Source organism: Ornithodoros turicata, chromosome 1, assembly GCF_037126465.1.
Source record: "Ornithodoros turicata isolate Travis chromosome 1, ASM3712646v1, whole genome shotgun sequence".
Taxonomy (NCBI): domain Eukaryota; kingdom Metazoa; phylum Arthropoda; class Arachnida; order Ixodida; family Argasidae; genus Ornithodoros; species Ornithodoros turicata.
The window spans coordinates 228,060,948-228,081,717 of record NC_088201.1 but is presented as its reverse complement, the minus strand read 5'-3'; the positions used below and the strand labels follow the sequence as shown (position 1 = coordinate 228,081,717).

The window sequence follows — 20,770 nt, the reverse complement described above, 5'->3', positions numbered from 1 at the left end:
CTCCCCGCAATAGACCATTGACATTCTCCCCCCAGATACGCTGAGCAGAGCTAATGCAGCGTTCTCTCTGCGCGACATACCTCTCGTCAAGCTGCTGCATTAGTTAATCGAATAAGCCTTGATGTGGTTTTCTACAGCGCAGTGGCGTTACCGCTTGAGACAAGTTGACTCTCCCCAATGCTGTCACTGCGGTGCTGTAGCGCGACCGCTCCGCCAGTCACATTCATTACATTTGCATAAATAAGATAACAGCTCATTCATTACATAAGTTATATTTCATTCGGTAAAGCGACTTGAACGGACATTAAACAAAAACATGAAATAGGCACGTTGCTCAGTAATATCGTGTTTTGAAACATGGTCATTTTCAGACCCATGATCTTTCTAGGATTGAGACCCTGAATTTTGAACGCTGCAACTTGGCGGCATAGCAGTTGCGTCTTTTTATGGACATCGCGTTCTGGGAGATGCTGACTCTCTGCCTTTTGAATTCATATTTCAGGAACGGCAAGTGCTCATGCGTCGGAGGCAGTTATAGGCCCGGGTACGTGATGGACAGCAGCAAATATATTTCGGGAGGGGTTCTATGGGAATGGTGCACATGAAATGAGGATGTCACCCTCATTTCGTTTTCTGAAAAGCGCACTACCAAAGGCACGGTTGTCGATGGGGGTTGAATCCCCAAACATTCTCACTGGCTTTGCCAGCAGTAACAGATTCATTGCACCAATTGAGCTGCCATTGCATTCAATTGCACCGTCAACGTCCCAAGTGTAGCGACAGCGTGTACTGACATCGGCAGTGTCGACTATATACCATCTAAAGAAGTGAAATTTACATTTGAGAAAACTACGAAATACCTCACACTCGTAAATTTGTCAGTTCATTTCATGCTGCAAAAGAAAACGAGATGCATTGCGGCACAGCGAACGTCCCATGAACAAGCATGGCATCCCATCTTCAGGGTACTAAGGGGTAACTGGGGCTTTCGTGAGTCGAGAGAGTAAATAAGGGGGGGATTGCGGCTATTGAGGGAGTGCTTGATTCGGGTGTTGCGCTCTTCTTGTATTTTCCTCTCATTACATTACACTTTAGGAAACCTGTGTCAACATAGGTTCTAACTGAGTAGGAATTTTATCAACTCCAAGCTATGGTACATATTGACTTGACAGACTACCATGAGGATATGTAAGGAGGAGGAAAAAAAACTCTGGGAAGGACAGGGAGGAGACACATAGATAACATGCAACAGCAAATACACTGGGGGTACGCCGGGCATGAGGTTTGGTGCTCCGGTGAATTAAAAAAAGGCAATACGTGGCGTCGAAATGGAAATATGCATCAAGTGCTGTATGTTTATTGAATGTCATTGTGAAGTCAAAATTCGAGCTATGTAAGCTCGTGGAGCGAAATGACTGGTCTGCGTGACAATGACAGAACATTAGTAATTAATGGCATTTCGTTTTTCCTGGGTGTTCCTCGGGCGCTTTTGATACATATGTCGGTGCATTTCCCTTAGTAGTCGCGCCAGGATGCACATTATCTGACTACGTCAGAATGGTGACAGACGCATTGCACCGATTGAGCGACCATTTCATTCCATCCCATCGTGAAGGTCCATAGTGTAGCAATAGTGTCTGATGACATGTGCACTGTCATGATGTGCACAGTTGAGAAGAGAGTAAGAATGCCACCAGGCATCGCCTCCGAAATACGCCGTATGACCGCACAGCAAACGTCCCATGGACGGACACAGTATTACACGAGTCGAGGATGTAAATAAGAAAGGGATTGAGGGAGTGCTTTATCAGTGTTTTCGGAGTGTGTTGTGCTGTTCTTGTACGTGTTTGCCTCTTGCATTTCAATACACTCTATGAAACAATATATTAACTTAACGACATTATCAACTGACATGTTGACCATGGTTTTGAAACCGTCTACCGATTGCGGCACAGATCAGCGGTCCATGCAGTGTTTTTCAAATAACATACGGCTTCTAGAAGTGTAGCATTTCTGCGCAAGCAGCATATGTTGAGCGGGAAATATATACTCGCAAAAACAATTGATAACTGCCATTATGGCCGTTTTATGACTCATATCCCACAGCCGGCTGAATGGTCCCATCAGAATATGACGCTGATGGAAACGTTAGAAGAGTTGCAGACTGTGCGCAGTCCACAAGTTCTGATTGACTCACTCATTTACCTGTGTTGCTTAATGCATTGCATTTGGTACCGCAGAAGTTGCTCCCGCTCCTGCTGAACGTCCTGATGAAGTAAACCTCGTCGATGAACGTGAGTGCGAATATGGTTATCGCTACTTCTTCAGTGAGCAACTCCCTTAGATATCTTATCGCCCTACTACATCACGACATACAATGTAACATCTTCGCCACCTGCATGTTAACTATCCCGTGCAAAGAGTGGCTTGAAAACCGAAGCGAATATGAAGCGAACAACTGATTTGGATAATCGAATACGAAGCGAATAAGTCTAGAACCGTAGCGAATAGGAAGTGAATAGCTGCAAAATGGGACCGGTTTGCCCGCATAGGCGGAGTGGAAATCAAGAGCGAACGGAAATGTTAGCAGATAAATGATATGTTTAAAATAGGTCTACAAGCGTCAAATCTCTGTTAGTATCTATTGAGAAGGTAGTGAGGTAGGTGAGGACGAAATGGTATTTCACCACCATTGTTCTGACATAATAAAGGTCCAACCTTGACACGAAATGTGAAGTAAAACAGGCCTTGTCAGATGATTCCTTATATCGTTCCGATGTACCATGCAAAAGGTTTCCTTTATATTCGACTCCAAGAATTTATAATGCAATTCCGAACTTGCATCTCTTGCCCTCGACTGAAAGCCGCACTTGGAACAGTAGTGACGTCAGGAGCATTCTGTTCCGGCATCATCTAGGCTCCTCTGAGCGGGCTGTGTCAACACCACCTACATACACAAGGCCCCTCCGCAGCTCCGTGACGTCACCCTATGCCGTCCGTCGGCAAGCCAACAATGGCGTCCGCTTGCTGTGGTTGCGTTCGGCAGAGATGCTATTTCGAAGACGAATTCACCCGTTTTCTCGATGTGAAACAGCGAACGAGCGTGTACTTCCGAAGAATGGGATCCTACTGCAGTGTCTGTGCCCATAACTTACGGAATAATTGCGTACACAGCGGCAAGCCCAGCGACTTACAACTTCTGCTGCTAAGAGTACACGAAAGCACGAATAAAGGTGAGTTGAACAGCTTTACTACTCGTTTGGACTGGTGTAGCTTCTAATACTTCCTCAGGAACAGTTCTAGAACGGTTTGCAACAGCATACTTCAAAATACGTGCAAAAGTTGTACTTTGAGGCGTACAATACAGTTTTTGGATGCAACATTGACTACGTTATGAAGGGCACCCATAGAACGCTGTGTTCAAATGGCACCATTACCGGCCTCGGTGGCTCAGTCGGTAGCGTGTTCGCCTTCTGATCCCGAGATCGCGGGTTCGAACCCGGCCGAGGACGTCAGCAACTCGGTGGCAGGGTACAAGTTGCTTAGACATGCAGTCTTCCGCGAGGGACGTTAAATAAGGGGCGCCGTGTGATGAGCTTTCATCGCACGTTAAAGGACCCTCAGGTGGGCAAACGCAATCCACAGACCGACAGCTGTGGCGTCGCTCATGATCTGAGTTGTCTCGCGACGTAACCCCCAATTATTATTACCATTATTAAATGGCACCATTGGTATTCACCTTGTAGAATTTTATCTTTTGTTTCTGAGAAGCTGCTTCTCCCTGTGCAACTGATCTGTCGCAGCTTAATGTTGTTCAACAGCCTGTTTACAGCTAGAACGTGTTGAAACGGAAGTTTCTATTGCTATAGCTATCTTCTTTCTCCCGAATGTATTGAGCAATGACGCTGGATCTCTCTTTCTGATTGTTCTCTTTTTTTTCTCATGCAGAACTTGTCGAAGTACGATTCATGAAGAGCAGCATTGACAACAAACGTATGCGTTTCGGCTACAAAGGTGCTGGGAATCTTCGCATTCTGTTGCTCAATGTTTGCTTCGTTGAGGGCCTCGAATGTAAATTCAGTAGCACGCTTTTTTAGGTTCTTTCTCTTAAGCGCATAGTAATTATACAGTGCACTACATGATGCTCGTTCAACGTCGACTTCCCTGTCAATGTCAGGGAATGCTGGTTGGAAGAAACACCTTAGAGTGTTCTTTTCGTTAAGCCTGTTGTTGCAGGTACACTTTAGGGGTGGGGTGGGGGGTGGAATGGGTTAAACATGTAAAAAAAGGAAGAGTTTGATTTACATTTTGTCTGATACATTTGAGAACATTGTAATATCATTCCCCGCACTGACTTTCTTGCATTTGCTTCAGTACTCGCTTTTATTTTCTTCTCAGGTGCCTCTTGTGACGTGTTTGCAGTAGACAAACAACTGGTGTAAGTGGTGAACAGGTGCGGGACACACCATCAAGAGTCAGCCGTGTGTCCTTCAGTAACTACGACTTCCTTCCCTGTCTTGCAGTCAACACTGCGTGATGTTTTTGTGATTGGTTGTTGGAAAACGACGACAACTGACATTTGGCGGTTCTTCTGATCACTTGCGCTTTCAGTCAGTAAAGCTGTTCATACTTTCGCTAAGTGGCTCGCCCCTTTCAACAGGTTATGGGCCCAGGGCGCGTTGATCGTCGGTAATCGTTCAACCGGGTCTGCTCGTCATCTCCTGCTGCGTCGAGTTGGAAATTGCACGAATGAAGCAAATTCTCTGTGGCGAAGCTCGTTGACGGCAAGTACCAAGTATGGAAGTTTAAGATGAAAATGCTACTCATCCGGGGGGCACCTGGTCGTACGTTGCGAGTGACGTCGCAGCGGATACAACGCCTGCATGGATCACCGGAGGCAGTAGGCCCAGAGCACAATCTCCCTGAGCATCGATGACGGACAGATCGTGCACGTCTGTAACTGTACGTCAGCGAAGCAGATGTGGGAGGAGCTAAAGAAGGTTCACGAGCGGGCAAACTTAAGCAACAAGCTTTATTTACTCAGGGAGCTATACCAGTCACGTGTGGAAACGATGAAGATATATTGACTTACATCAGGCGAATTCTGGAGTTAGTAGAGCGGCTTAGAGGCATCGCGCAAGAAATCACCAATTTCCAAGTGGCTGCTCTTCTTCTCAGCGGGCTTCGGGACTTTTACGAAGCGCTGTCACCGCTGCTAAGTTGTAAGTCGCTGGGCTTGCCGCTGTGTACGCAATTATTCCGTAAGTAAAGGAGTCCCGCCAAAACGTTTTTCGTACGTCGCGCGTGCTGCACCGTCCACTGATCCTGTCAGTTGGGAAGAAGTCCAGTTGTCGCCTCCTTCTGAAAGGATGAAGTGGATCGAAGCTGCAAATGAGGAAAGTATATCGCTTGAACAGTTAAACACGTGGGTGCTCGTAGATTTGGGTGAAATGGATCTTTAAAACAATGCTGGATAACAATGGCAACGTGGAACGCTACGAGGCGAGGCTCGTCGCACAAGGATGTTCCCAAAGTATGGGACAGTATGGGTGATGCCACGTTCGCTCCTGTTGCTAAACTTACCACCCTACGTATTCTGCTTACGGTGTCTGCCGCAGAACACTTAACAGTTCGGCACTTTGATGTGAAAACAGCTTTTTTGAACGGAGATATCGAAGGAGATATCTACATGAAGCAGTCGGAAGGTTTCATTGCAGAAGGGAGGAACGGCTTGTTTGCAAGCTCCAGAGGTCCCTTTATGAACTTAAGCAAGCTGCAAGAGCTTGGAACCTGAAGGCAAATTCGTTCTCTGCAGAGGGGTACAGCCGTAGCTAAGCGGATTCCTGTCTCTACTTCAAGGACATAGGAGACAGACGCCTGTACATACTGCTGTAGGTAGATGCCATGCTGATTTGTCACAAAGACGACACAGTCATCACTCAAGCCTGGAGGGACATCGAACTTAAGGATCTAGGTAAAGTCAGTCGCTACCTAGGAATAGAGTTGGAAAGACCGCAAGATAGCTGTTTCCTATTTCACCAACGAAGCAAAATCGACGCGCTGCTGGGGAAGTACGAACTCCAGGACGCCAAACCCAGTCCAGTACCAATGGATGCAGAGTATCTCAACTTCACGGGAGACGAAGGTCTACTTCCCAGCAACGACATATATCACCGAGCCGGTTCGGGAGCTACTCTATCTCAGTACGACGGCAAGACCAGACATTGCATGCGCGGCAGGGATTCTGTGCCGGCGTGTAAGCAAACCACATCAACGAGATTGGAATGCTGTGAAAAAGCTTCTGCAGTATTTGAAGCGCACCGAGACTTCGAGCTGGAGCTTTCGGCTGAGCCGAACACGGAATTTGAGATGAATTGTTGTGGGACGCTGACTGGGCAGGAGACAAGCAGGGCCGCAAGTCCACCAGCGGATACTTCATACAACTAGAAGGAGCCCTTTCTCATGGTTCACCTGAAAACAAGCATCGGTTGCGCAATCGTCTACAGAAGCGGAGTATGTCGCCGCAGCACTACCATCACAAGAAGTGCTATAGTTCCAAGAACTTCCACCGTCTTTCAGTATTTGCTTACTTAAGCAACCGTCTTATTTGAAGACAACCAAAGCTGCATTAAACTTGCACTCGCTGAAGGAGTCAACGCGAGCACAAAACATGTCGACGTCCGACATCACCATCTGAGGGACTTGGTGCATCGCGGAGTGGTCAACCTGGAATACTGCGAGACAGCCCAGCTGACCGGTGATGCCCTGACTGAACTGCTCCCTCGGCAGCAGCTACAGTTCTTACGAGATCGCATGGGTCTTGTTGAGCAGTAGTTGTCGAGGGAGGGTGTTGGAAAACGACGACAAACTGACATTTGGCGCGCACATCTCTCGCGCACCAGTTCTTATGATCACTTGCGCTTTCGCTTTCAATCACTAAAGCTGTTCTTACTTTCGTTGCGTGCCTCGTCCCTTTCAACATTGGTTCTGTCTTAAAATCAAGTTGCAACCTATGTAGAAATGTCGAATTTTCGCAACGATGCCTCGTATGCATTGTTGTGCTTCATAAACTAAATACGTATTGATATATGTGTGCATCTCCTTCAATGGCAAGGTCGAGCGATTGTTAAACACCAAAGAAAATATCATGGACACCATTGACAGCTTTTCTGATTACTTTTGTTTTTGATGGTTCAGAAGGATTGAAATTAATTCATGTCGGACACGTCTCATAATTGCCCCTGCTCACGGGCTTGTCGGTCAAAGGTGCTACATTGCTAAGAAGCTCATTCGCTACAACAGCGGTTTCAGTGTATATGCATTGAAATGTTGAAAGTAGCGCTCTGTGTGTGTGTGTGTTTCCTGCTTTTTAGTGAATGTAAGCTCATTCACTCATAAAATAATAACGCACGCAGTGGGACGCGGGCACCTAGCAATGTAGAATCTCGCTGCAGCAAACGAAGCTGCAGGACGGGATTGCGCGACGTCAGGGCGCGGGAGAGGGAAGCATGGAGAGGCCTTGATCGTCTATGCGGTGTTGGCTGTTGTATTTTGTGCATCGCCGTTCCTGGATGCCGTATCCAAAATACGTATTGCATTCCTGTTCTTTAGTGGCAGTGCGTGGTTATTGCATATGCGACGCTGTTGTTGAGCTATGAGGGGTTGCTGTTTAGTGCACCGTGAAGGCAAGAAAACAACGTGCGTTTCCGATTAGTGGAGACCGAGCACCTAAAACAGTTCGGATAGACACTATGCACCATCCTGGGTAGAAGGTGGCTGCAGTATCAAGCCTTTTAAAGAGACAAGGAAGTGTTACTAAGTGTCCATATCGTTCTGGTCACCTACGCAACATAAGTTACAGCACCAACACCCGCATAACAAGTGTCACACGCTACATACTTCGGAGTAACGATAAACAAATCGCGAATCTCGACTGGGTCAAGTCTCACCTGAAAATCGCCTCAACCACGCGCAGGTACGACAGGGAATGCATTGTGCGTCCCGATCGTCTATAAGACAATCATTCGCCCAGCAAGTAAACAGGTCGTCTTCACTGCAAGAATATAATTATTCATTCCCCGCAAGGCTCACACTTAAGTTTAAGTTAAGAAACAGACAGGAAGGCTGCGTACTCGCAAGTAAAGAAAAATTGTATTGTTCACACATTTAATACGTAATTTCCAAGGCGTAAGCATGTCACAAACACGTGAGCACTAGGAACATTAGGTCAGGCGAAGAGCAGGAATCACTATCGAGATCACGGCACCGAATAAACATCTCAAGATACCCTGCCATAAACAAAACTGTCAACAAATCAGGGGTTGTCAGATACAACACAATAATAAATGGCTATAATGTACACAAGGGGCTGTGTACATTATCCCTTTGTCACGCAGTAAAATCTATTTAGGCCAAACGGGCAGATGTATAAACACGAAGTTGAGAGAACACTCTGCTGCACAAAAATCTAGCACCCCGTCTGGTCATCAGCCAGTTCACTGCAAAAACTGCGGATGTGAACCACTATTTAAAAAAGTGAAAAAAAAAACTACAATAGTTGGTACTTTTGAAAACCAAGTGGATAGGAAAGGACAGAAGCCGCCGACATTTCGAACAGAGACTGTCTTCTTCTGGGCACCGTCCTCATCATTGGCATGGTATTTAAAGGTAGTGTGAGTGTTTAAAGATTCATGCGAAGTGTGGGGTCAACAGCCGGAGGGAAGAAAGGGTCCGTACGGGCTTTTAGGGCCGGAGTGAATGGTCGCTTTGTTAGTGTGCAGGGATAGGGATTATCAGTGAACGAAGTGATCTAGGCTCCTGACCGGCTACAGAAAAATGGGGGTTCACGAACACGGTGGACGAAACGGGACAACAGGCAAGAATTGGCAAACATAGCGAAAGATAAGGAGGTTAGTGGTTACGTGGGGAAAATTCCAGAACGAGCAAAGTTGTTTGTAATACAAAGTTGTGGCATGCAATAAAGAAAGCAGAAAGCAGTGGCCATGCAGAACATAACCGATGATAATGGAGAGAGAAGAAAAAAAAACTTTGCTCGTTCTATTTCCGTTCGTTCACATAATCCTCTGCACACTCTAACAAAGCGGCCATTCACTCCGGCGTCAAAGCCCGTACGGACCCTTTCTTCGCTCCGGGCTGTTGACCCCACAATTCGCATGAACCTTTAAACACGTCACATCTAACCCTTTTGAATACCATGCCAATGATGAGGACGGTGCCCAGAAGAACAGTCTCTGTTCTGTTCTGAAATACGGCGGCTTCTGTCCTGAGGGAACTCCCTTCCTACATCTCTACCGGTTCGCTGGATTTCTACCCATCTAAGTGGATAGGGAGCTCCTTGAAGCCTACTTGATTAGCCAAGCTAGTGATAAATGTAAGCGCACCATCCATTGATCTCAAACAAGCTGAGACAATGTATCTCGATAATGATTCCCAGTCCTCACGTGCTCTAATGTTCCTAGTGCTCACGTGTTTATGACATGCCTACGCCTTAGAAATTACCTATTTAAATGTGTCAATAATAAAATTTCCCTTTAGTTGTGAGTACGCAGCCTTCCTGTCTGTTTCCTCTGTCCTTGTCTCCCTGCTGAAAAAAAGAAAGAAAACAAAACTGAAGTATGACTTACCAACTACCCAGTTTCTCTACCCGCAAGCTCATGGCGCTCGGGTGAACGCGCCGATCTTTCTGTTGTTTGGCTCAATGGTGACGTCGAGAACACCGCTGACGTCACAGGGAAACCAAAATCGGATATTGGTTTAAGCGCACGATGTCATTCATTAGTAAGATTTAGTATATCGAGCGCTATCACCTTTGCGTACGTAACGGATAGCGTTGGTGGTTATGCGCCGTGCGCAAATCTCTCTCTCTCTGTTGTGGGCGTGCGCAGAACCATCAACGCTGTTACTTAACGGAATCGCCTTTTGGTAACCATGTACTAAAACTCTCTATTTTCTCTAAAACGGGGAAGCTTCCACACTTAACAGTTTACGTGGACGACAACACAGTCGAATGCATGCAGTCGGAATCCGAATACCCTGCGGAGGTCCCGGACTGTCGCTTTAAGGAAAGTGTATGATAAGTCTACTAGTGCACTCAAACACTGTTTGTGGTGATTTCGCTGCACCACACCGCATCGCTTGTCCTTGCGCTATTTTTTTTTCCCTGCGAGTATTCGAATGTATTCGGTATGAAAGGGATTGGATCGATTTGATTCGCAACTCGAATATCGAAATTCGTATTCGCTTCGGAATTACAATCCTACATATAAATATTCGCGTCGATATTAAAAAAAATGGAATATTGCCAAGTGAATATCCTGCGAATGTTGTGAATGTGCGAGTGTTGGCCACATACCGAAGAACCATGGTCATGCACAAGGGCACATGTTGAACCATTGTTAAGTTGTTGCTAGTGTTTGACATGAGGTCGGTGTCACTTTCCAGCGACTTCATCACAGTAAGTATTCACTTCCGCATTCCAGATCGAGCAGCGCAACACTACTGTTTCCTACACTTTTGTGGCGTCACACTCGCAACATTCAACAAGTGCTTCACCTAACGTGTCGCAAAAATGTGTTAAAATCTACTTACATGAGAATTCTCGGCTCAACCGGACACTTCCGCAATCTTTTACGAAGACGCAGGATCGCTTTGATCTATTTTTTTATCGCTTTAATCACAATAAATTTAATTTTCTAAATTCAACTCCGAAATATGCGAATCCATGTCACGTTGTTGTTTTTTATTAGCCAAAAACAGCGCATGTCGGATCTGCCCCGTACGATCACAACATGGGTGTCCCACCAGGAGAGGCAAGAGTTACGCGAAAACAGAAGAAAAAGTCACTGTCCTCTTTCTTTTCATTTCCTACTCAGTGCCTTTTTAGATAACTCTGGCTGCCGTTATCATCAGAAGCATGGAAAAAGGCACCTGAACGGGCGGTGTCACCGGCGCGGCCGGCAGTTCCTGCCTCTCGAAGCGACGAGTTTCGTTTTTTTTTTTTTCTTGTTCTTTCTTCCGAGGTCTTACCACTATAGCAGGACAGTTTATTTTGTGATGGAACACGGTATATCCGACATGCATTTTCTGTTTGTGGCAACAAAGGGAAAAGAGAACAACACTGCCATTGACACTTCATTGGCATGTTAAAGTGACATTGGCTTGGTAAATTTCGGGGTTCGATTCAATTGATTAGATTTATCACTACTGAAAACTGATCAAAATGCCTCTGGGTCATGGCACAAGTTTGTGGAACACAAATACCGTTGACCACATGATTTTCGGGCAAGTAAATTTATATATATTTTGAACCGTTAGGTGAAACAGCCTGTATAATACAATGTAGGTAAGCTGAAATTGCCGTATCATTGCACAGTATTGCTGAATTCCGTATCTAGGGTATTTATTTATTTATTCATTTATACACAAAATCAACCACCTTTTGGTTGTCAAGGCATGAATAATGCATCAGGGTTTTTACAAACATAAGACAAGTTATTAAGAGTGAGCTTTAAACAGTGTTGTACCCGTTACCGAAATATGGTATCGCGATGCTGAACTCCTTACTTGAGTAAAAAGTATCGAAATAGCGATATCGATACTTCTTTTTTAAAGTAACGGTGTACAGCTACCGTTAGTAAGAAAAAAAGACGCGATACTTTGGGCGATACTTTTCTTTGAAAATACGGAGATGTCGCAACTTAGAAATAACGCCTACGTGACTAGTTTTGCAGTGAAAAGACAACATATTTCATATGTTGCTCGGAAACGTTATGCTTGACTTTTATCAGTGGCTGATTCTTGAAATTGTTCTCTGCCATCCTTGCAAGCCGTGGTCTCTCCGGCAGCTGACAAAGGCCAGTGTGACATTTGCGTTAGTGTCAGGCCCACACATACCATGGAATCCAATGCCAAAAAATGCCTATATCCGAAGTTAACAATGTCACAGTATGTGAGCTGACTCAGTGCGAAACGGCAGCTTAGCAGTGGAATCCAGAGCGCACTGTCGAAGTCTTGACCTCTGTTCGTTGACCTAAACTCTTTTGTTGAACCCACTTTGGTTATTTCCTTCAGTTTCAAAGAAAAACGGTGAACACGTGTTTGGTATAATTCCATAATTCCGGATACGAAGCACGTAGGCGTGTCTGCAACGCTTCTTGTCGAGGGCTAGGCGGACCAATGACAATGAATAAGAGTGAGAAATGTGGTCAGTGAAGAAAGGTGGGGCACTAAGAAGTATGGGTGTCGGTAACGATACAGAGATCGCGTTACCATAAATTTGTAACGGAAATACTTTTGCGATACCGACTTAAGAAAGTATCACGATACGCATTCCGATACCGAGCAACTATCGCTTACTGTAACGACGTTACTTGTAACGGCGATACGTATGACACTGGCGTTAAAGGAACGAACGGATAGAATCCAAACCAAATGGAGTACATGCAGCGCGTGGTTCATCTATCTTGGTAACTATTTTTATGAACAACAACATCGAATAAGGCAAGGCAATAAAGACAACATTAAACCAACGAACGCATAGGATACAATCAGCGCGATGGAGTGCATGCAACAATCTGTTCAACAAACTTCGTAACGGTTTTGCTATCCACGACATTATGTGTCAGTTCAGTCGATGTTCTGAGGATGAGGAAACCTTCTGCGCATTAGTATGTGACCTGGGAAACTGACATGACAGTGGTGTCGAGTAGGGTGTGGTGGTAACCCATTGAATGGGATATATTCCTTACCGACACGCTTGAAACAATTACTTACCAACTGAATGCTTCAGATTGTGTATTTTGCGGTGAGTTGCAAGCATGGAAGATCGAGTTCAGCGAAGACAGGAGAGACATGGTCCATATGCGGTGGTGGTTAATCGAATTGCCCTACTTTGAGTCATTTGAAGTAAATATGTGCAAGGCATAGTGTAAGCATCTAAAGATCCCATATTACGTCGGCGTATTTTAAAATAGGGCACATGGGACACATAAGCAGATAATTAACTTCCTTGTGTGAACTGTCGCAAGGTGCCCCTTAAGTACAGTTTCCGATTAGCTTTTGTTGTTAATGCTATATGTGTGGTCCATCGCAGTTGCGAAGTACAGCGAAGTACGTGACCTCATGAACCGTTCTAAGCGCGATATTGTGAATGTAGTATCCATGACGTAATGGGTTTTCTTATTAGTAAAGGACATTGGTACCCACTTTGAAACATTCAGCTGCACTGCCAGATATCCGCCCACTGAGAAAACACGTGTAAGGAACCATCGAGACGTGGCTGGTCGTCAATAGCCCTAAGTGATTTGCGTATAAGTTACATGTAGGTGTGAGGTTACCTAAAAAAATGTTGAGAAAGATTAAAAAGACAAAAAAGCGAACCCCACCCCAAGAAAGAAGTCGACCCAAAAGTGAACCTTGTGGCAATCCTAATGGTACTGGTAATGTCTCGGACTGAATGTCACCGATAGAGACGTACTGATACAAGGATCCAATGGTCCAGCCAAGTTATCAATTGGTCGTTTATCAAGACACAACTCGGATTACTCAATATCATTCTATATGAGACGTGGTCGAAATACTTTCAAAAGTCTAAAAAAGTCATTACAGTCAATAATTAATCCCTTCTAGGGAGTTACCCTGTAGTGGCTAAGCTAAAGAAGTGTTCACTGAAGTGATGAGGAAGTGCTGAGTCGGAACGAAGTTTATTCGGTCGGGCAAGATCCGTGGAAAAAGGAAAATAGTGAAAACATGCCACGAGAAGGCGTGGCGCCAACTTCGTTGAAGCGCGGCGCCACAGTGTTCTCCCCTGGACCTCCGTAGGGGCTAGCAGCCCAGGACACGACATGGGCATATGGGGTACATATATCCAGGATTTTCCCCATATCGGTTCAAACTGGGAAATATGGGGCCCATATTGCCCAATTGGAGCCGATATGGGGAAAAATCCTGGTAAAATGGGTACAATATTGGACCCGTATCGCCAATGACCAGCCAATATGGGTATGTGCATATGCAGCATTCTGTGCAGCTTGGGGAACGCCACGGCCGCCACCTTCAGAATCAACAGCCTCAATCAGGGTCATCCCATACAGGGATAAGGGGTTTCCATGCGCTGATATCAAGGAAGAAGTCTTCCCTCCCCGATAAGGCCACGGACGGCTGACTAAAGCACTTCTACGCCTCTACAATTTTCGTTGTGTTGCGTGGTACCACATCAACAACCGTATCTTGAAAAGTCGGACTGTACCCACATCTATTTCAGTGCAGGACCAGATGCCCCGAGGGTGTGCCACCCAAAGATGACGCATGTTTTCGAAGCCTAATATTGGCACACCGACCCGTCTGGCCTATATAAAGTAGACCACACGATTATAGTTCCCTGCAACTAGAATCATGTACATCAGCTCTCAACCACCAAATAAATTGCACTTAATTTTCCGGCTGTATGTTATTTGTCGTTCGCACGAGGAGGAACTCGTGGAGAGAAGAGACTGATGAGGTCAGGCGACAATCAAGCACATATCCATACAATACCTTTTATTATGATTGTGTGCATACACTGAAAATACAGACAAAGAAAAATACCGAACAGCTAGCTGTGTACCACAGTACGTATATGAATATATGTCCTCGAAAAAAGAAAAAGAAGAAAAAGCAGGCACCAGGTGCATACAGAATGCGTGTACACCACAGACTGACGCTACGCTGTTATTTTGTTCACCTTTCGTGTAGGGCCACGCTGTCATCCGCGACAGAAACGTGCTCTTCCTTGTGTGTTACGAAACGAATTTAATGACAATGGATAGTCATGTTTAGTTTCTAATTATTTTGTACAACAAAGAGAGGATGGTTGAGAGCATCTAAATTTTAATGAGAAATACTTTCACGCAGAGGCTGCAAGACTAACATCAAGTTACAAAAAAAGAATATATAACACATGTTGTGTGTGCTATGCTCCTACACTCTAAACATGTCTGTTATTTTACGGAAAAGGTAAATGAAAACATTACTCAGACGCCGTCCGTACGGTAAGAGAAAGATAGGGAAAAATAATAAAAAAAAGAAAAATAAGAGAAAATTGAGGTCTGTTTACGGTCAGCCTAATGCAGAAAAAAATAAAGAATAAAGTACTGTCAACTTTGTATGTATAGATAGGTAGAAATCCAGCGAACCGGTAGAGAAGTATGAAGGGAGTTGCCTCCAGAGCCAGCAAACGACTGCCGTCTTTCCTACCCACGCGGCCATCCTTTCTAGCCTGAAAAGGCGAACCAGCAGAACCTTATGGTTCACATACACCAGCGCCCCACAAACTGAAAAGAAACACGAATTCAGGTTGTATAACATGATTCTTCATTCACTATTGCACACTATCAATTATTTTGAAAAGTAATTTGTCCGCTCATAATACTGCTGAGGTAATTCCTTGACGTCTGATATTGCTTAATGCTTCAGGCTCGATGCTGCAACTTTCACTAAACTGTAGGCTTGTCAACGTTGAAAAGTCCATGTGTTTTGACTCCTTATTCATTTCGCAAAATAGGGCGAAGCAATTGCCAAGGCTGTGAAGCCTAGTTCTCACGTTCGACAACGGCGCACGGCAATGGCGAACGGCACGGCAAATTGTGTCGTTCCGACGCCGTAATGGCGCCGTTCTGGCCGCCGTCTCACGGCAAAAGGAAGTTGAGCCATGCTCAACTTCTGCCGTGCCGTGGTCCCGCCCACATCACATCCAACGAATGAACGGCCCGCACCAATGAAGATGGCGGCTTCTCAGCTTGATGCCGAGAAATTAATTGAACTTGTGAGAAGGTTTCCTTATTTGTATGATTTGTCGCATCCTGATTTTAAGGATACACAGAGAACACGTGCAAGGAGAACACGTGGAAATCCATCTTTGCTCGCCGCGGCTCGTGATGTTCGACATCACGTGAACACGACAGCACGGCGAGGTGGAGAGACGGCGACACACACGGCGGCAGCAACGGCACGTCACCGTTGCTGTTGCCGTGCGCCGTTGTCGTATGTGAGAACTAGGCTTGAGCCTCAACCTTCCAGGCATACGACGAGCTTCTCTACATGTATGGTCACCTTTATACCAAATGCAACAATAGATATACGGTTTCCCACTCCCCCCAAAAATGAACAGAATATACTTGAGACATCCTAAGCAACAATGAAGAAAATTACTATTCTCGGCTAGCTATGATAACCAGTAAAAATGAATATCTTACGCCTGCATCAATACAATCTGACGGTTTCAATGGCGGTCACAAGCAGATGCATGAAAGCCTACGGAAATTACACACAAATGTTAAGTGCTACCAAAACAAATCCCAAAACAAATCTAAACCGGAACGCAACCTAAATACACCGTACCCATCAAAAACCACAGAGCTAGCCGTTCTGCAGCCAGTTTACTCATTTATTTTGCGTTTTCGATTATTTTGTGCAGTAAAAAGTTGACTGTTACAAAAAGTACTTTTCCATTAGAAAGCGTGATCCCTTAAGAACAGACTAGTGAGGTTTATTGGCGCAACAATGGAGTACACTATCTGCGTGTCTCAAGGAGGGAAGAATCTGTCACGCATCGCCTCCGCCTCAACGTCAGCCGCAGTCCTTCACTGCTGTTCAAAGTGGATCAGCAAGCCACACCCTTATGTTCTATCTGGAACGTTGAGGCAGATATTCGTCACCTTCTTCTCGAATGCCGCCGTTCCAAGTCCTTTCGCGACAAGTTCAAGTCTCGCCTGACCAGCCTCGGATACTCCATCTCTCTCCGACACTAATTGGCACGCGGAGCAGTGGTGTAACCGCGGTGCTTCTCACTACCTTCCTGATACCGGTCTCTTCAGCAGTCCGTGACATCGCGTGTGTGACGGCACAACACTTATGACCTCGGACCCCACATCGCCTTACTCTTAACTGCCCCAAGAATACACCCTAAGGAATTACTTAATGAGGAAGAACAAGACAGCCCCCCCCCCCCCGGCTGACTTTTCCTGTGAAAATAAATAGAACCTCCACCCCCTTTGAGAACAGCGTAATCATCGCTACATGCGGTATAGACACCAGGATGGCACCTCGATGAAACTTTGTTGACTACATGCTGCCTTTGATGACCCCTGCAAAAATAAAATCAACAAAATGCAGTGTATCGCTAAACCAGTAAGAATAAAGTGTACTTTCTGCTGCGTATGATATTGTACACGTGATGGTATCACTACCACGTCGAGTATGTTGGTTGGTATTATAAGCAAAAACTTGCTTTAGTGGTTACTTTTCGCATTCCATCATAACATTAAATAGGAAGGTAATTAATGTCGCGAATAATATGAACTATATCGGGGGCGAACAGAAATAGCTTCGGAAAGGCAATGTCGATACCCTCTTAAACCACTGAAGCTTGTAAGCCGGCATGATCTTGCACAGCTGCTGCAACGCTTTAGTCTCTAGATCGCCGATCCGTGGAAGGTCCGTCGCAAAAATCAAATGAAACCTAATCGAATCCGACCCGTGTTTTTTCTGGAGACACCATGTGTGAGCTTTTCTGACATACATATATGATATGTCTGTGGTATATCTGATCTCTCTGATATATCTCGCTCGCGAATAATGTCTTGAAGCGTTTCGTGAAATGGAGCTAAGGCTAATTACGATAGTTTTCGCACAGCTAGTGCTACTGGTGCAACGGTCGTGGTTGCATTGCCAGAATGTCATCTGGCGGACCATAGACATACGTGTATTAATGCGAATTAGGTGTCGCTACTTTGACCGTCGAAAGAGAATGCACAAGGGAAAAAAATATGCTATTCCACGGTACTGCGGCAGTAAGAACTCACCAACTAAAGAGCGTCTCCCACTAAGCTTCGATGAACTCGAGAAGTTCGCATGTTTAACGTTTTGTTGTTGCTTATTTCGTTTCCAGAGGCCTGGTGTTGGCCTGTGTATTACTTCTTCTTGCAATGGTTATCCTCGTCATCGCCGCAAGAACCTGGATGCTCTTCAAGCAAGGTAGGAACACTGGAAATAGTATCTTCCTCAACCAGTATGTGCATGTTAAATGTGAAATAATATAACCTCCTGACCTCCTGTAGCGTATTTATGCCAAAGCCAAATTTCAGACAGCAAGATATATTGATGTATCCGACTGCCGAGTCAGTATCATTATTTAGCTAACCACCCTTTTTCTGTTTCCGCTTTTGTGCTGAAAAGTGCAGCCTTACTGGCTTGTGCTCCATGTATCACAGTCATAACCACAAGGCGGCTGTGCGTAAGTGCAGAGAATGCACAGCAGAGATCCGATCAAGAGTGATCCGTTTAGAATCATGCAGGTGATACACTATTTGTCTCTCATGTGTCTGCTGAAACTGATCTGCTGAAAGCGTTTCTCTACTAATTGCTCCTCCATTTCTACGACTGTCGTTCTGCCGTGTTGATAGGCATGTTAGCCGCAAATAAGATTTCCCGAACAACATTTCGTCCCTCGTGGCAAATTTTGTGACGGATCAGACTGTTGTCTGTTTCGAACTCAAAATTAGCGGCAACGTTTATTCTGCAACAGTTCCGATTCGTTTGCTCCAAGTCCTGATTTTTGTAAGAGTTGCTCGTCTTTACAGATTCAGGAGACATCCATCATCGAGTCCCATCGACGACGCCAAATGTCATACATGGCACATCCAATACAACGCGTAAGTATTAACATCGATTGAAAAATTTGCAGAGTTAAAGATCACAGACAATACTAACATCCGAAATTCAATCCCAAATGAACCTCAGAGGATACGACGACGCCAAAACTCACACGTAGCACAACCACACAACAAGTAAGTATGAACATCAATTGAAACATTTGCGTATGTAGGGATAAGAGAAAATATTGACATCCGAATTTTAAGACAATGAAAAAAATGGCTAAGAAGCAACAAGGTCATGAACATTATGTGAAACCCCGACACCATATAGGGAAGACGAAGGGAGACTTGGTGTTGTGCCTGTCCCTTGGTGGTCCGTAGTCTCGAGTATTTACATTATGCAAATTTTAAGATTGAATTTTAAGCATGTAAAGAGAATACCATCACTCATAACGCCAAAGTAACATGGAAAAATCAATTACCCTAAATATCCACGTTGTCAGTCAGACACTCCAGAGAAACGCATTTGATGGCTTTGGTTTGCATCACCGGAAGACGCGACACGGCGTGGCAGCTGACGTCATGGAGATTTCGGCTCCCGATGAACACTGAGATCGCCATTGTCATGTTTAGTGAATTTGCAAGCTCCTTTGTTCCACTGTTCATCGAAAAAGCCTGAAGCCTTGCTCCTTGCTTGAAGCCTTGCTTGAAGGCTTCCAGCCACTTTGAAAAAAAAAATGCCCACGCAGATGAGTAGCTACTTCCTGTTGGACTCTGCATAGTCTATATGCACTCTTTGCCATGCTGTTTCCGGCTCCTCCCATCGAAGTTCCTGACACAAGGGCGCCGTTTCCCAGTGTAGTAAGCACTCCGTGCAGCTATTGACCATCTCATCTATATCAATGCCTGGCCACCACACCAGACTTCTAGCGAGTGCATTCATTCGTGATATTCCGAAGTGCCCTCGGTGCAGTTCCATGAGGACCCTGCTGCTACGGATCGGTGGAATTAACACTCTGTGTGCTCGAAGGATGCAGTCCTGTTGCAGCGTGGACTCTTCACCACCCCAGTTCCACTTCTTGGCTTTGTTGACGCCCGTTTTGAGTTCACGGCTTAGTTCTTGCAGTTCTCGGTCCTTCTTGTGCTCAGGCAATTTCATTGTAGGTCACAGGTAGGCTGTAAACGTACTGTAGTTCAAACAGTTCAGTATCACCCAGTTGTGGAAATCCTTCACTGGAGCGGGGAAGTCGCGACAGGGCATTTGCGCTGCCATGCAGTTTTGTATTGTGGTACTTGATGTGTTACTGAAACCCTTGCGGGTACAGAGCATAATGTTGCATTCTAGCAACCGCTAGTATAGGGATGTTCTTGTCTCGTGCAAATATTGAGATCAAAGGCTTTTGATCTGCACTTGTAGGAAGCTCCTTGCTTACACCGAATATAATGCTTATAGCCTCTTTGTCTATCTGAGAGTACCCTTGTTCAGTCTGACAGTGTCCTTTGTGACACTGTCTCTGGGTACATAAGAAGGAACATTGGTCTGTGCTGTGCACCAGGCAGGTGGCAACTGGCAGACACGTTTATTGCGGCGGCGTCACCTTGATGGCGTCCACAGAGGGTGCAACAGGGCTCCCCCATCTAGAGTGTCGTCCGGCTGGAGACGGTCAGAAGAAAGGGACCATGTCACAGTCTTTCGAGGTGTGTAGGCCTCGGGCTTCAGTGTGGCTGAAGGAATGGGAAGTTCAGAGTACGTGTTCGAGGGAATGACGGTGCAGACGTACGCTGCCTTCGCGTGATTCAGGGCTACCTTGTCGGGTTCGCACTAAGGCAGCCGATAGTAGTAATAACTGGACACAGACTGCAGCCAACGCATAACTTCGTCTAAACACGATTTAATTAGTAATTAGAGCTAATTGGGACCCCCAGATTCATCGGCACCCTCCAGGGAGTCATTACACTAATTGTGGAGCATGTATCTCGTGTCCAGACCAAGCTGTAAGTTGGCGGCAACCTCCGTCCATAAAAAAGAAGAAAGAAGAGATAGAAATAGAGTGGAGAGGAACAAGTTATTCAAAAATCAACGACGCCGTGGCGAAGAAAACTGCTCCGAAGCGCCCGCC

General features: G+C 45.4%; 2 long non-coding RNA genes across 2 annotated transcripts; both read left to right on the top strand.

Annotated features, from left to right (window-relative positions):
- Positions 1 to 2,258: 2,258 nt before the first annotated feature.
- On the top strand, positions 2,259 to 18,835 carry LOC135377119 (uncharacterized). Its single transcript, XR_010418044.1, has 4 exons — positions 2,259 to 2,294; positions 17,945 to 18,030; positions 18,636 to 18,707; positions 18,796 to 18,835. It is a non-coding gene; the product is annotated as an uncharacterized LOC135377119 (long non-coding RNA).
- LOC135377118 (uncharacterized) lies at positions 3,175 to 4,578 on the top strand. Its single transcript, XR_010418043.1, has 3 exons — positions 3,175 to 3,233; positions 3,949 to 4,014; positions 4,399 to 4,578. It is a non-coding gene; the product is annotated as an uncharacterized LOC135377118 (long non-coding RNA).
- Positions 18,836 to 20,770: the final 1,935 nt, after the last annotated feature.